Source organism: Salvelinus alpinus, chromosome 20 (genome assembly GCF_045679555.1).
Source record: "Salvelinus alpinus chromosome 20, SLU_Salpinus.1, whole genome shotgun sequence".
NCBI lineage: Eukaryota > Metazoa > Chordata > Actinopteri > Salmoniformes > Salmonidae > Salvelinus > Salvelinus alpinus.
This window is the reverse complement of record NC_092105.1, coordinates 40,313,850-40,328,753: the sequence shown is the minus strand read 5'-3', so window position 1 is coordinate 40,328,753 and position 14,904 is coordinate 40,313,850.

Here is a 14,904-nt window from a genome sequence, read left to right as displayed (position 1 = left end):
CTAACTTGCCTAGTTAAATAAAGGTTAAATAAATAAATACAAATACAACCTTTCTGGTTATAACCTTTTTTGTCAAGACAGATCTTCCAAAGTTGGGGGAGTGGCAATCTTTACCAAGGATCACCTTCAGTGCTCAGTTGTCTCCACCAAGTCTGTCCCTAAACAATTTGATTTGGCATTAAACTTTCAAATAGCTCTTTGTCGACTGTTGCTGGGTGTTATTGTCCTCCATCAGCACCGACCTGTACCCTACCTGCCCTAAACTCTCTCCTGGCCCTTTACACTAAGTTTGAATTTGCTCTGCTAGGTGACCTAAACTGGGATATGCTTAAACCACCTGACCAAGTCTTAAAGCAATGGAACTCCCTAAATCTTTCTCATATTATTACCAATCCCACAAGGTATGACTCCAAATACCCGGAAAAGGCTACTCTCCTCGATGTTATCCTCACAAATAATCAGTCTGGTGTTTTCTGTAATGACCTTAGTGATCACTGTTTTACAGCCTGTGTTTGTAATGGCTGCTCAGTGAAACGACCTGTCCTAATTTGTCATAGACGCTTGCTAAAAAACTTTAATGAGCAAGCCTTCCTTCATGACCTAGCCTCTGTAAATTGGTATAGAATCAGATTGATCCCCTCTGTCGAAGACGCTTATTCCTTCTTTTTCTATATTTTCAGTGGTATTGTTAACAAACACTCCCCCATAAAGAAAATGAGAATTAAAAACAGGTTCAGCCCGTTTCGACCGTGATCTTGCAGAGTTACTCCACCTCAAGAATTGCACACGCATACTCAGGCTGACTGGCTCTCGTTCAGGCAATTGAGAAATAAGTGCACTCAGGCTATCCGGAAGGCCAAAGTTAGTTACTTTAAGGAGCAGTTCTCTCTCTGTAGGTTTAACCCCAAGAAGTTCTGGAAAACGGTTTAAGACCTGGAGAATAAACCCTCCTCCTCACAGCTGCCCATGTCCCTTAAAGTTGATGATGTGGTTGTTACTGACAAGAAGAACATGGTTTAGCTTTTCAATCACCACTTCATTAAGTCAGAATTCATATTTGACTCAGCTATGCCTCCTTGCCCATCCAACATTTCCTCATCTCCCACCCCTTCTAATGTGACTAGCCCCGATGCTCCTCCCTCTTTTTCCCCTGCCCAGCTGCAAAGTTTCTCCCTGCAGGCGGTCACTGAGTCTGAGGTGCTAAAGGAACTCCTTAAACTTGACCCCCAAAAAACATCTGGGTCAGATGGTTTAGACCCTTTCTTCTTTAAGGTTGCTGCCCCTAACATTGCCAAGCCAATCTCTGACCTTTTTAGCCTGTCTCTCCTTTCTGGGGAGGTTCCCATTGCTTGGAAGGCAGCCACAGTGCGTCCTTTATTTTAAGGGGGAGATCAAGCTGATCCTAACTGTTATAGGCCATTTCTATTTGGCCCTGTTAATCAAAAGTGTTTGAAAAACTCAATAATCAACTGACTGGCTTTTTTGATGTCTATAGTATTCTCTCTGGTATGCAATCTGGTTTCCGCTCAGGTTATGGATGTGTCACTGCAACCTTAAAAGTCCTCAATGATGTCACCTTGATTCAAAGCAATGTTGTGCTGCTATTTTTATTGACTTGGCCCGAGATTTTGATATGGTAGACCATTCCATTCTTGTGGGCCGGCTAACGAGTATTGGTGTCTCTGAGGGGTCTTTGACCTGGTTTGCTAACTACTTCTCTCAAAGAGTGCAGTGTATAAAGTCAGAACATCTGTTATCTCAGCCACTGCTGTACCCCAAGGCTCGATCCTAGGCCCTACACTCTTCTCAATTTACATCAACAACATAGGCAGTAGGAAGCTCTCTCATCCATGTATATGCAGATGATACAGTCTCATACTCAGCTGGCCCCTCCCCGGATTTTGTGTTAAACGCTCTACAACAAAGCTTCTCTGCCCTTAATTTTAACCTTGTTCTGAACACCTCCAAAACAAAGGTCATGTGGTTTGGTAAGAAGAATGCCCCTCTCCCCACACGTGTGATTACTACATCTGAGGGTTTAGAGCTTGAGGTAGTCACCTCATACAAGTACTTGGGATTATGGCTAGACGGTACACTGTCCTTCTCTCAGCACATATCAAAGCTGCATGCTAAAGTTAAATCCAGACTTCGTTTCCTCTATCGTAATCACTCCTCTTTCACCCCAGCTGCCAAACTAACCCAAACTAACCATCCTACCCATGCTAGATTACGGTGACGTAATTTATAGATTGGCAGGTAAGGGTGCTCTTGAGCGGCTAGATGTTTTTTTTACCATTCGGCCATCAGATTTGCCACCAAAGCTCCTTATAGGACACATCACTGCACTCTATACTCCTCTGTAAACTTCATGGTTCTTCAAAAGACCCGCTTTAATGGATCCTCTAAGAACCTTCTGAAGAACCTTTTTGGGTAAATGTTTTAACTCCCCCTCCCCTATTATTAATAATAATATGCATAACTATAACCACAATAACAAAATATTTCAGTTGTCAGTGTTTATTATGATTTTAGTGGCAAAGCAGAATAAAAAAATCTAAATATGAGGTATACTCCCAGCCGAGCCCAAAGTCCAAAGGGTATATCCTCTGGCGTGTTGATGTTAATGTGTTGATGTTCTCCGTATCCATAACCAGAATGATTTTGCAGTGCATGGTGATCGAACAGGTTTCTTATTATATTCATCAGAGGTGTAGGGAGGGTGAAGTGTGTGAATCCAAAAAATTGCAATTATACAGATGGTTAACAAAACGTGCACATGGCAATACTCATACCTTGGCTTTTGTGGTAAATGTGAATTTAAAAAACAGTTCACTTTAGATAATGTTTTTTAAACAAATAACTTGTCCATTTTTTATTTTTTATTTAGCCTTTATTTTACTAGACAAGTCAGTTATGAACTAATTATTACTTACAATGACGGCCTACAACAGACGACGCTGGGCCAATTGTGCGCCTCCCTATGGGACTCCAAATCACATGTGATACAGCCTGTACTTTAGAAACAGATGCCTCACAAGTCCTCAACTGGCAGCTTCATTAAATAAACTCAGCAAAAAAAAGAAACGTCATTTCACTGTCAACTGCGTTTATTTTCAGCAAGATTAACATGTGTAAATATTTGCATGAACATAACAAGATTCAACAACTGAGATATAAACTGAACAAGTTCCACAGACATGTGACTAACATAAATTGAATAATGTGTCCCTGAACAAAGGGGGGGTCAAAATCAAAAGTAACAGTCAGTATCTGGCCAACAGCTGCATTAAGTACTGCAGTGCATCTCCTCCTCATGAACTGCACCAGATTTGCCTGTTCTTGCTGTGAGATGTTACCCCACTCTTCCACCAAGGCACCTGCAAGTTCCCGGACATTTCTGGAGGGAATGGCCCTAGCCCTCACCCTCCGATCCAACATGTCCCAGATGTGCTCAATGGGATGAGATCCGGGCTCTTCGCTGGCCATGGCAGAACACTGACCTTCCTAGCTTGCAGGAAATCACGCACAGAACGAGCAGTATGGCTGGTGGCATTGTAATGCTGGAGGGTCATGTCAGGATGAGCCTGCAGGAAGGGTACCACATGAGGGAGGAGGATGTCTTCCCTGTAAAGCACAGCATTGAGATTGCCTGCAATGACAACAAACTCAGTCCGATGATGCTGTGACACATCGCCCCAGACCATGACGAACCCTCCACCTCCAAATAGATCCCGCTCCAGAGTACAGGCCTCGGTGTAACGCTCATTCCTTCAACGATAAACGCGAAACCGACCATCACCCCTGCTGAGACAAAACCGCGACTCGTCAGTGAAGAGCACTTTTTGCCAGTCCTGCCTGGTCCAGCGACGGTGGGTTTGTGCCCATAGGCGACGTTGTTGCTGGTGATGTCTGGTGAGGACCTTCCTTACAACAGGCCTACAAGGCCTCAGTCCAGCCTCTCTCAGCCTATTGCGGACAGTCTGAGCACTGATGGAGAGATTGTGTCTTCCTAGTGTAACTCGGGCAGTTGTTGTTGCCATCCTGTACCTGTCCCGCAGGTGTGATGTTCAGATGTACCGATCCTGTGCAGGTGTTGTTACACATGGTTTGCCACTGCAAGGACGATCAGCTGTCCGTCCTGTCTCCCTGTAGCGCTGTCTTAGGCTTCTCACAGTACAGACATTGCAATTTATTGCCCTGGCCACATCTGCAGTCCTCATGCCTCCTTGCAGCATGCCTAAGACACGTTCACGCAGATGAGCAGGGACCCTGGGCATCTTTCTTTTGGTGTTTTTCAGAATCAGTAGAAATGCCTCTTTAGTGTCCTAAGTTTTCACAACTGTGACCTTAATTGTCTACCATCTGTAAGCTGTTAGTGTCTTAACGACAGTTCCACAGGTGCATGTTCATTAATTATTTATGGTTCATTGAACAAGCATGGGAAACCGTGTTTAAACCCTTTACAATGAAGATCTGTGAAGTTTTTTGGATTTTTACGAATTATCTTTGAAAGACAGGGTACTGAAAAAGGGACGTTTCTTTTTCTGAGTTTAGTACCCGCAAAAAGAGGCGACTCCGGGATGCTGGCCTTCAAGGCGGAGTTGCAAAGAAAAAGCCATATCTCAGACTGGCCAATAAAAATAAAATATTAAGATGGGAAAAAGAACACAGAGGAACTCTGCCTAGAAGGCCAGCATCCCGGAGTCGCCTCTTCGCTGTTGACATTGAGAGTGGTGTTTTGCGGGTAATATTTATTGAAGCTGCCAGGACTTGTGAGGCGTCTGTTTCTCGTACTAGACTCTCTAATGTACTTTTCCTCTTGCTCAGTTGTGCACCGGGTCCTCCCATTCCTCTTTCTATTCTGGTTAGAGCCAGTTTGCGCTGTTCTGTGAAGTGAGTAGTACACAGCGTTGTACGAGATCTTCAGTTTCTTGGCAATTTCTCGCATGGAATAGCCTTCATATCTCAGAACAAGAATAGACTGACGAGTTTCAGAGGAAAGTTCTTTGTTTCTGGCCATTTTGAGCCTGTAATTGAACCCAAAAAGTTGATGCTCCAGATACTCAATTAGTCTAAAGAAGGCCAGTTTTATTGCTTCTTTAATCAGAACAATCAGTTTTCAACTGTGCGAACATAATTGCAAAAGTGTTTTCTAATGATCAATTAGCCTTTTAAAATGATAAACTTGGATTAGCTAACACAACGTGCCATTGGAACACAGGAGTGATGGTTGCTGATAATGGGCCTCCACGCCTATGTAGATAACATTAACAATGTCTTCACTGTATTTCTGATCAATTTTATGTTATTTTAATGGACAAAAAATGTCCTTTTCTTTCAAAATCAAGGACATTTCTAAGTGACCCCAAACTTTTGAACGGTAGTCTATGTATAATGCACAATGCAGAGGCCTCCTTGATTTTCATTTCATTGAAGAGGTAAGGGAGGCTGCTGTGACTGAGTTCTATAAGGTTTTAAAGAGAAACTATAATTAACTGTAGATGATAGATGTAATCTGCACAACATACCAATACCAATTGTACATGCCTTTGTGTGCCTCCTGGTCAGTATACCTGCAGACTCAGACACACACAAAAGTGAGCAGTTCAGTCATCTGCACCAAATGCAGCTATCGCCTTTAACATATTCTTACACCTCTTTGTTGGTTGATATCCATTAAATCGTGTCCATTTTCTGTTTTAGAAATAATTTTCAAAGGGAGAAAGTGTCAAACAACACTGCCATTTGTACAAATATGAAAATATATATGGTATGATCATAAAACAATATAAATGTAGATCATACATGGGAGAAGCCTTACCTAACATAGAGGAGATCTTTACATTTTTCAGTTAAGTGCCTGCACCTGCTGTCATCTCAAATTCAAATCCAAATGTTTCAGTTGGGCAGTTAGGTTCCTTCAAGAACCCCCAGGCGGTTCCTCGATGAACCCCACCTCCTTTGGGGTTCTTGGAAGAACCTTTTGTTGGGCATTTTTCAGAGCCAAGAATCCTAAGGTTCTTCTAGGAACTTTTAGGATCTTAGTTGAACCCTTGTTGGACCCACACATTTTTGAGTGTACTCCAGAACTTTGGAAAATAATGTTTTGTCTGGGAAGCATGCGGACGCCTTTAGAGGGCCTGTTTTTGGAGGGTGGAGAGGGTTGGGTTAGTAGGGACATTCAGACAAAGCATGGGAAAAAGGGGGAGGGATGGTGGGGTAGGGTGGGGGGCTGGCAGGTGATAAATGGGAGTGAGCGCTCCTGCCTTTGTCTCCTAACCTTCACCTACCACTCAGGTGAATGGAGAAGAGCACGAAGACCAGCAGAATAACATCCAGGCTCAGTGGAAGGAAGGGAAAGGAGTCCACCTCGTCACATCGATATGTTACAATTCAACTCATTCATTGGTTAAATGTAGTGGATAACTTAAAACCTACTGTTGAGCTCTTATGATGGCAATTTGGATAAGCAAAAATTCTTGCTTAATTCAAACCTAATTGAAATGCAGAAAAATATGCCCCTGAATGTATTGACAAGCTTCTCAAAGACCCACAGTCCTACTGTATAGTTACATAAACGCACAGATTAGGCATTATGTGAGAATGTAATTATTTTCATCCTTAGAAGAAAAACAGCCATGTTTAATGTAAGCAATTTTGAATAAAAAACTATTATTCACTTATTTCTTACAGTAGCTGAAAAAAGCATTACCATTCTCAGGTTAAAAGTGCTCTTCAAAACCTGCAGACAGATCATTTTACTGCAAGTCTCAAGAGGAGTTGCTATGGAAACTGAAGTACTCCCCCCCAAAAAAATTACTCTGTAGTGGCAAGACCTTAGACTAAATCACCACTAAAAGGTGCATATAACTGCAGGCACCCGTAAACACACCAGTACATTACAGTATAGTCTGAAAGAATGAGATAATTTAGCTATTATGAGGTAGTTACTCAACCGGCAATAGAATAAGCAATGTGAACAAACTAGCCATTTCCTAGTGTTTCATGAGTAGATTGCATTAATTGAGCAACAACATGTTAAGCTCTTAAATAGTCTTGGAAAGAATTGCACCCATAAATTGCAAAGCAACTGGCAACAGATAAGGATAAATGTAACAGCCTCTAATGAGGGCACACAGTCTGTTCCTGGTAGATTGCTCTGTTCTGCATCTCTCAGCGTTGTTTTGCAGTGAAGGATTCTGTACAATAATGCCTGGACTGCTGATCATGGCCATTTGATAAAAGACACCCATTGCAAGGGATAAAAGACTGTCCATTACAAGAGCATAAAATGTCCTCCAGGCATCAAAGCAAGAAAGGTGTGATAGCAGACATATTGAGGAGAGAAGGATAATCACAATTATGTGAAAAACGCCTGTTTGTCATGATGTAATTTCAACCAAATTTCAAAGTTTTTGTAACAATGTCATTTCACCATAATTCAATCTGTTTGTAATGACGTAATTTCCGATGTTTTATTGTATGAATCTCACTTGTTTGGAAAAATTGTCTCTTACCTTGACCAGCTGGACAGTGTAAGGTTCTGTATTTATTTTCTTAGTCAACCTTGTGTTCTGTTTCTTTGTGTTCTTGAACGTAGCCCTGTCTTTCATTTTTGTTTATTGATTTCACCTGTGTTAGTTACTCAACTGGTCTCATCAGCTCCTTATTTAGTTAAATTCATTCTGTTTGTGACTTTTTAGGTATTGTTCGTTTTGACTCTACTAAGCCTTTTCCTAGCTCGTTTGTGAGAACCAGTTATAGCCTTCAGTCCTAGTTTTGATTCACCTGCTTGTTTGCCTACCTGTGTATGACCATTGCCTGCCCGTGACCACGATTCCTGCCTTCTGCAAAGGCAAAATAAACCCCTGCCGCCCTCTGCGCGTGAATCTACACCTTTTTTCTCCCTGAGTATTCATTACAGACAGCGTGAGGCTAAAGTACCAGCAGTATAAGAATGCCCCTGTCTCTGCAAGACAGCAACACAGAGAGGTAACTTGTCAGGTTCATTTCATATAATTTTCACAACAAACACCAAATCAAAATGAAGTAGGGAAACAAGATTTAATTGTATAATGAAAGGTAGATTTAATCGATTGGCATTCAGTGACTTAACTGTAGTAGTCAGTAAATATTTACTGATCAAATTGCTCTTAATTAATCACCCACCAGGCAGGTAGACTGAGGGACTAATATATTTGCTATCAGATAACATACACTCCATATAATTCAAGAGTCATTCATAGGATTATGCATGCAGGTCAAGGTTAAACACTTCCTCATTATTTTCCTCCCCTAGGCTTGCCAAGCCCTCTGGACAAAATTTCTATGTAAGATGACATCATGCTTTAGCACAGGTTGTCTGCATAACAAAGCAAATACCAAAACATTTGCCATCAACAAAGACAACCTTATTCTAAAATGAGTAAGAAAAGTAAACCATTTAACCCCACAGACTCAGTTTGACGTCATGCATCAATACCTGTTTCTGATCGGAGTGTATAAAATACTAATTTAGACTGGATAAAAAATGTATAATGTTGTACTTAATAGAGCTGACAATAGGAAACACACTGTTACCAGCCCCACATACAACATATGACAAATAACATTCTGTCAAAATAGAAACTTGACTCCTACTGAGCCAGTGAAATCAACACAATTTACAAGAGTTCATGCATCTTGCCATTTATTCTAACTACATAATATTTGAACTGTGTAGTGGATGAGGGATAAAAGCAAGATGAAAATGTCTATAAGATCCTGAAAGTTGCATGTTCGCCTGGGAAAGAGCTGGTCTGCATTGCAGCCACTGCAGTGTCTCTCCCATCTTGGTTACAGGACTGCTGGCAATCACTTGTCTGTGGATCTATGTGCTGCTGAGGATAGGATACGCCCCTTTTCCCCCAATTTTCGCCTAAAACTACATACCCAAATCTAACTGCCCGTAGCTCAGGCCCTGAAGCAAGGATATGCATTTTCTTGGTACCATTTGAAAGGAAACACTTTGAACTTTGTGGAAATGTGAAAGGAATGTAGGAGAATATAACAGAATAGATCTGGTATAAGATTATACAAAGAAAAAAAAAAATGTTATTTTGTATTTTTTTGTACCATCATCTTTGAAATGCAAGATAAAGGCTATGATGTATTATTCCAGCACAGGTGCAATTTAGATTTAGTCCACTAGATGGCAGCAGTGTATGTGCAACGTTTTAGACTGATCCAATGAACCATTGTATTTCTGTTAAAACTGTTGTGTCAAGACACACGGCCCCGTGTGGCTCAGTTGGTAGAGCATGGCGCTTGCAACGCCAGGGTTGTGGGTTCATTCCCCACGGGGGGACCAGGATGAATATGTATGAACTTTACAATTTGTAAGTCGCTCTGGATAAGAGCGTCTGCTAAATGACGTAAATGTAATGTAAATGTAAAGACTGCCCAAATGTGCCTATTATGTTTATTAAGAACTTTTCATGTTCAAAATAAGGCACTCTCCTCAAACAATAGCATGGTATTCTTTCACTGTAATAGCTACTGTAAATTGGACAGCGCAGTTAGATTAACAAGAATTTAAGCTTTCTGCAAATATCAGATATATCTATGTCCTGGGAAATTTTCTTGTTACTTACAACCTCATGCTAATCGCATTAGCCTACGTTAGCTCAACAGTCCCGTGGAAGGGACACCGATCCCAAATAAGTGTTTTAACATGAATGTATGCTTGATCCAAAATACACTACTGTGCCATTTGACACAGTATATTATCAACTTCAGACTTCACATTGAAAATTGCACTGAATGAAAATAATAGTTGTGCAAACACATACCACATGTTATGCTGAAAGAAGTCCCAAAGGAGCAGGGGGGTCATCCCCCTCTGCTGTTTAGTCTGCATGGAACCCTGTCCCAACCCATAGCCACTGAAGCTAGGGGGGGGGGGGGGGGGTCGTGATCCTCTCATTTAGCCTATGGATTGTGAAAACCAGGCAAGAAACCACCAACATTTTAATGATTGTCTAAATGCAAATACGCCACGACATACAGTTTGGGGAACAGTCCCAAAATGTTTTGCATGCCAGCAGTCAAGTTTTCAAGATATTGGACTTTCGAGAAGCAAAGTGTCACCAGCCACATCATCATGATGATCCGTTTTGCATCATCATGATGATGTAGCAAGTGACACTTTGGGTTTGTTTGACATTGCAGCCGACAGTGAAGGCGACCTCTGACTTATTGATCTACAAAGAACCTTGCATCATAAATAACTACTCATTATTATTTGTAGATCAGTCAGTCAGTCACAATTTACCCATGATACATTATAGGTGTTGTAGGAATTCCCATTGTTAAAGCCTATCCTGCCCATGATATACTAGACAACCTACACATGGCCACATTTGTAAAAAGTGCCATCCATTGTTGCCATGTCCACAGTTTTCCTGAAAAATTGGGCTACTTTGAAAATTACGTTGCGGGTGAAAATATATCCGCCGTAATTGTTGCAACCCCTATTACTAGCCTGTTCAACCTCTCTTTCGTATCGTCTGAGAACCCTAAAGATTGGAAAGCTGCCGCAGTCATCCCCCTCTTCAAAGGGGTAGACACTCTAGACCTAAACTGTTACAGACCCATATCTATCCTGCCCTGCCTTTCTAAAGTCTTCGAAAGCCAAGTTAACAAACAGATCACCGACCATTTCGAATCCCACCATACCTTCTCCGCTATGCAATCTGGTTTCCGAGCTGGTCATGGGTGCACCTTAGCCACGCTCAAAGTCCTAAACAATATCATAACTGCCATCGATAAAAGACAGTACTGTGCAGCCGTCTTCATCGACCTGGCCAAGGCTTTTCTACTCTGTCAATCACCGCATTCTTATCGGCAGACTCAATAGCCTTGGTTTCTCAAATGACTGCCTCGCCTGGTTCACCAACTACTTCTCAGATAGAGTTCAGTGTGACAAATCAGAGGGCCTGTTGTCCGGACCTCTGGCAGTCTCTATGGGGGTGCCACAGGGTTCAATTCTCAGGCTGACTCTTTTCTCTGTATATATCAATGATGTCGCTCTTGCTGCTGGTGATTCTCTGATCCACCTCTACACAGACAACACCATTCTGTATACTTCTGGCCCTTCTTTGGACACTGTGTTAACAAACCTCCAAACGAGCTTCAATGCCATACAACACTCCTTCCGTGGCCTCCAACTGCTCTTAAATGCTAGTAAAACTAAATGCATGCTCTTCAACCGGTCGCTGCCCGCACCTGCCCGCCCGACTAGCATCACTACTCTGGACGGTTCTGACTTAGAATATGTGGACAACTACAAATACTTACGTGTCTAGTTAGACTGTAAACTCTCCTTCCAGACTCACATTAAGCATCTCCTATCCAAAATTAAATCTAGAATCTGCTCCCTATTTCGCAAAAAAGTCTCCTTCACTCATGCTGCTAAACATACTCTCGTAAAACTGGTTATCCTACTGATCTTTGACTTCGGGCGATGTCATTTACAAAATAGCCTCCAACACTCTACTCAGCAAATTGGATGCAGTATATCACAGTGCCATCCATTTTGTCACCAAAGCCCCATATACTACCCACCACTGCAACCTGTATGCTCTCATTGGCTGGCCCTCGCTTCATATTCGCCGCCAAACCCACTGGCTCCAGGTCATCTATAAGTCTTTGCTAGGTAAAGCCCCGCCTTATCTCAGCTCACTGGTCACCATAGCAACACCCACCCGTAGCACACGCTCCAGCAGGTATATTTCACTGGTCGTCCCCAAAGCCAACACCTCTATGGCCGCCTTTCCTTCTAGTTCTCTGCTGCCAATGACTGGAACGAATTGCAAAAATCACTGAAGCTGGAGACTTATATCTCCCTCACTAACTTTAAGCCTCAGCTGTCAGAGCAGCTTACCGATCACTGCACCTGTACACAGCCGATCTGTAAATAGCCCACCCAACTACCTCATCCCCATATTGTTATTTATTTTTGCTCTTTTGCACCCAGTATCCCTACTTGCACATCATCATCTGTACATCTATCACTCCAGATTTTAATTATTTTGCCACTATGGCCTATTTATTGCCTTACCTCCCTAATCTTACTACATTTGCACACACTGTATATACATTTTTCTATTGTGTTATTGACTGTACGTTTGTTTATCCCATGTGTAACTCTGTGTTGTTGTTTTTGTCGAACTGCTTTGCTTTATCTTGGCCAGGTCGCAGTTGTAAATGAGAACTTGTTCTCAACTGGCCTACTTGGTTAAATAAAGGTGAAATAAAAAATAAAAAATTGGTCGCGGGTTGCAGGTTTTTGGGCTACTTAGCAAGTCGGTAGCAAGTCGGTAGCAAGTCGGAAATTTCAGAGTTTCCTAGTTCCGACTAGCACATGAACGCTGCATATGTTCCTAGGCAAGTGTGGAAAAGCCTTCTTAGCAACCAATTTTGTTTGCCATAGCAACCTGCGAAGGCTTCGCCTGATAAAAATCTCATAATAACTCATGGCTTCTCATGTATATTTCTTAACTGATCCTCTCGACATAGCCTTTGTTTCTTGAATGTCCAATATCTTGAAAACTTGACTTCCCACTGGTCAGGTGTATTCAGGATGCTTTGAGCATTAAAATGCAAAATTCGACGACTTTGTTACTTTTGGGGGGCTGAAATTTTAAGTATGGTAATATTTTTTATAAACATATTTTTTAGGTGGTTTGACACTTCATTCAGAAAGTCATGAAATTAAATAGGCATACAGGTAAATACTAGAAACAGTGGGAAGATTGGAAGCAGGGATTGATCCCTGTTCTCAGGTGGAAAGTTGTGTGCAACATGTGCCGGGGAGTGTTACCACTACAACACGGCTCTACACAGGATTTTTTTTATATTAATGGTTGATGGCAGAGGGTAACCAAATCATAGATTGCAGTCTCCTTGTCCATAGACTGCTTTTAAGGTAAGATCACAAAAATGTTGTAATTTAGGTGAACTATCTCTTTAAAATAGGGCCGGAATAAAATCCTGCTAGTTCTCCAGGAGGGTTGGCCACCCCTGATCTATGTTTCCCAAGTTTTGGGTGTTTGAAAATGTTCTCGTTACAACATTTAATTTCTCTAAATCACCTAACCTTCAAGAAAAATCTAATTAATATTAATATTCAGGTAGTTTATGTACACTAGTTGAATATGCTTGTCATCATGTTACTCTACATAGAAGAAATAATGCCTTATGATGGAAATCATTTTTGACATTTTAGTGTTGGGCACATGCTACCATCTCTGCCTAGCATGTGTGTAACGGATGTGAAATGGCTAGCTAGTTAGCGGTGGTGCGCGCTTCAATCGGTTACGTCACTCGCTTTGAGACCTTGAAGTAGTGGTTCCAGCGGCTTTTGTGGAGCGATGGGTAACGATGCTTCGTGGGTGACTGTTGTTGATGTGTGCAGAGGGTCCCTGGTTCGCGCCCGGGTCGGGGCGAGGGGACGGACTAAAGTTAAACTGTTACATTGATGCTGTTGACCCGGATCACTGGTTGCTGCGGAAAAGGAGGAGGTCGAAAGGGGGGTGAGTGTAACGGATGTGAAATGGTTAGCGGTGGTGCACGCTAATAGCGTTTCAAACGGTTACGTCACTCGCTTTGAGACCTTGAAGTAGTGGTTCCCCTTGCTCTGCAAGGGCCGCGGCCTTTGTGGAGCGGTGGGTGACTGTTGTTGATGTGTGCAGAGGGTCCCTGGTTTGCGCCCGGGGCGAGGGGACAGACTAAAGTTAAACTGTTACATGTGCACAATACTAACATGTTCAAAATGATATTTGATACATTGAGCATTTAATATCCAATGCTTATTTATACGACTTTTTCAAAACTGTCCATGAATGGCTGCAAAGATACATAGCCTATCATTCATTTTCAAAGACACAAGATGGCATATCAGATTTCTAATATGTGATTACACTGGCAAAATTGGGAAGAAGTGGAATAATAAAATACGTTTGGGGAATAACAGTATTGTTCTTGTTGACAAGCACAGTAATTACCATATATTTTAGTCCATTGTTAAGAATGAGAATTGTTCCACTGATCAGACTAAATAAAGTAAATAGCTAATACAATCTATTTAATAACATAAATCTGCCCCTACACCCTAACCAAATAATTATTATATTTTCTTCCAACTCCAGAATCAAAAATACACTTTTCGGTTCACAATCTGTTTGACAATCATTTTCATAGTTACAAATCAGGTCACTACCAAATGTCCCTGCTAAAACCATGTGAGGGGACTAATGCAAGTGTGGATTAAATCGATTTTAGTACATGCTGTCAAAAGGCTGCATTCTGCAATATATTTATGGCTGTATTATGACAACATAATTTTGTTGGCAACATTTGACATAAAAGAGCGCTACTATGCTGCTCTTTTTACAGCTCTATAAAACCAGCAGAGAACGTTCTGTCTCTCCATTCACTTCCACTCTAATCTTGATGGGCGTTTCTTTAAAACATGCATCCAATAGCCTTGATCCTTCACATAACTAGACCAATCATATACTTCAATGTGCCATAGTTCACAGTGCTGTGGTAAGACAGAACAATGATAGATGTTCTGCTCGTGATGTTAAATTGCAGGGGCAGATGCTCTGATTTCAAAACGAGTTTGCGCAATAATGTACTAATTATAAAAATAAAAGCAGTATTTTTTTATGCGTGAGATATAAGAAGTGTGCCATCTGAGCGTGAGAATGGTCAAATGCTTCTGTCTCATGGGGAATGTGCGAGAGTTTTCTATTTATTTAACCTTTATTGAACTAGGCAAGTCAGTCAAGAACAAATTCTTATTTACAATGACGGCCTACCAAAAGGCAAAAGGCCTCCTGCGGGGAAGGAGGAGAGGAT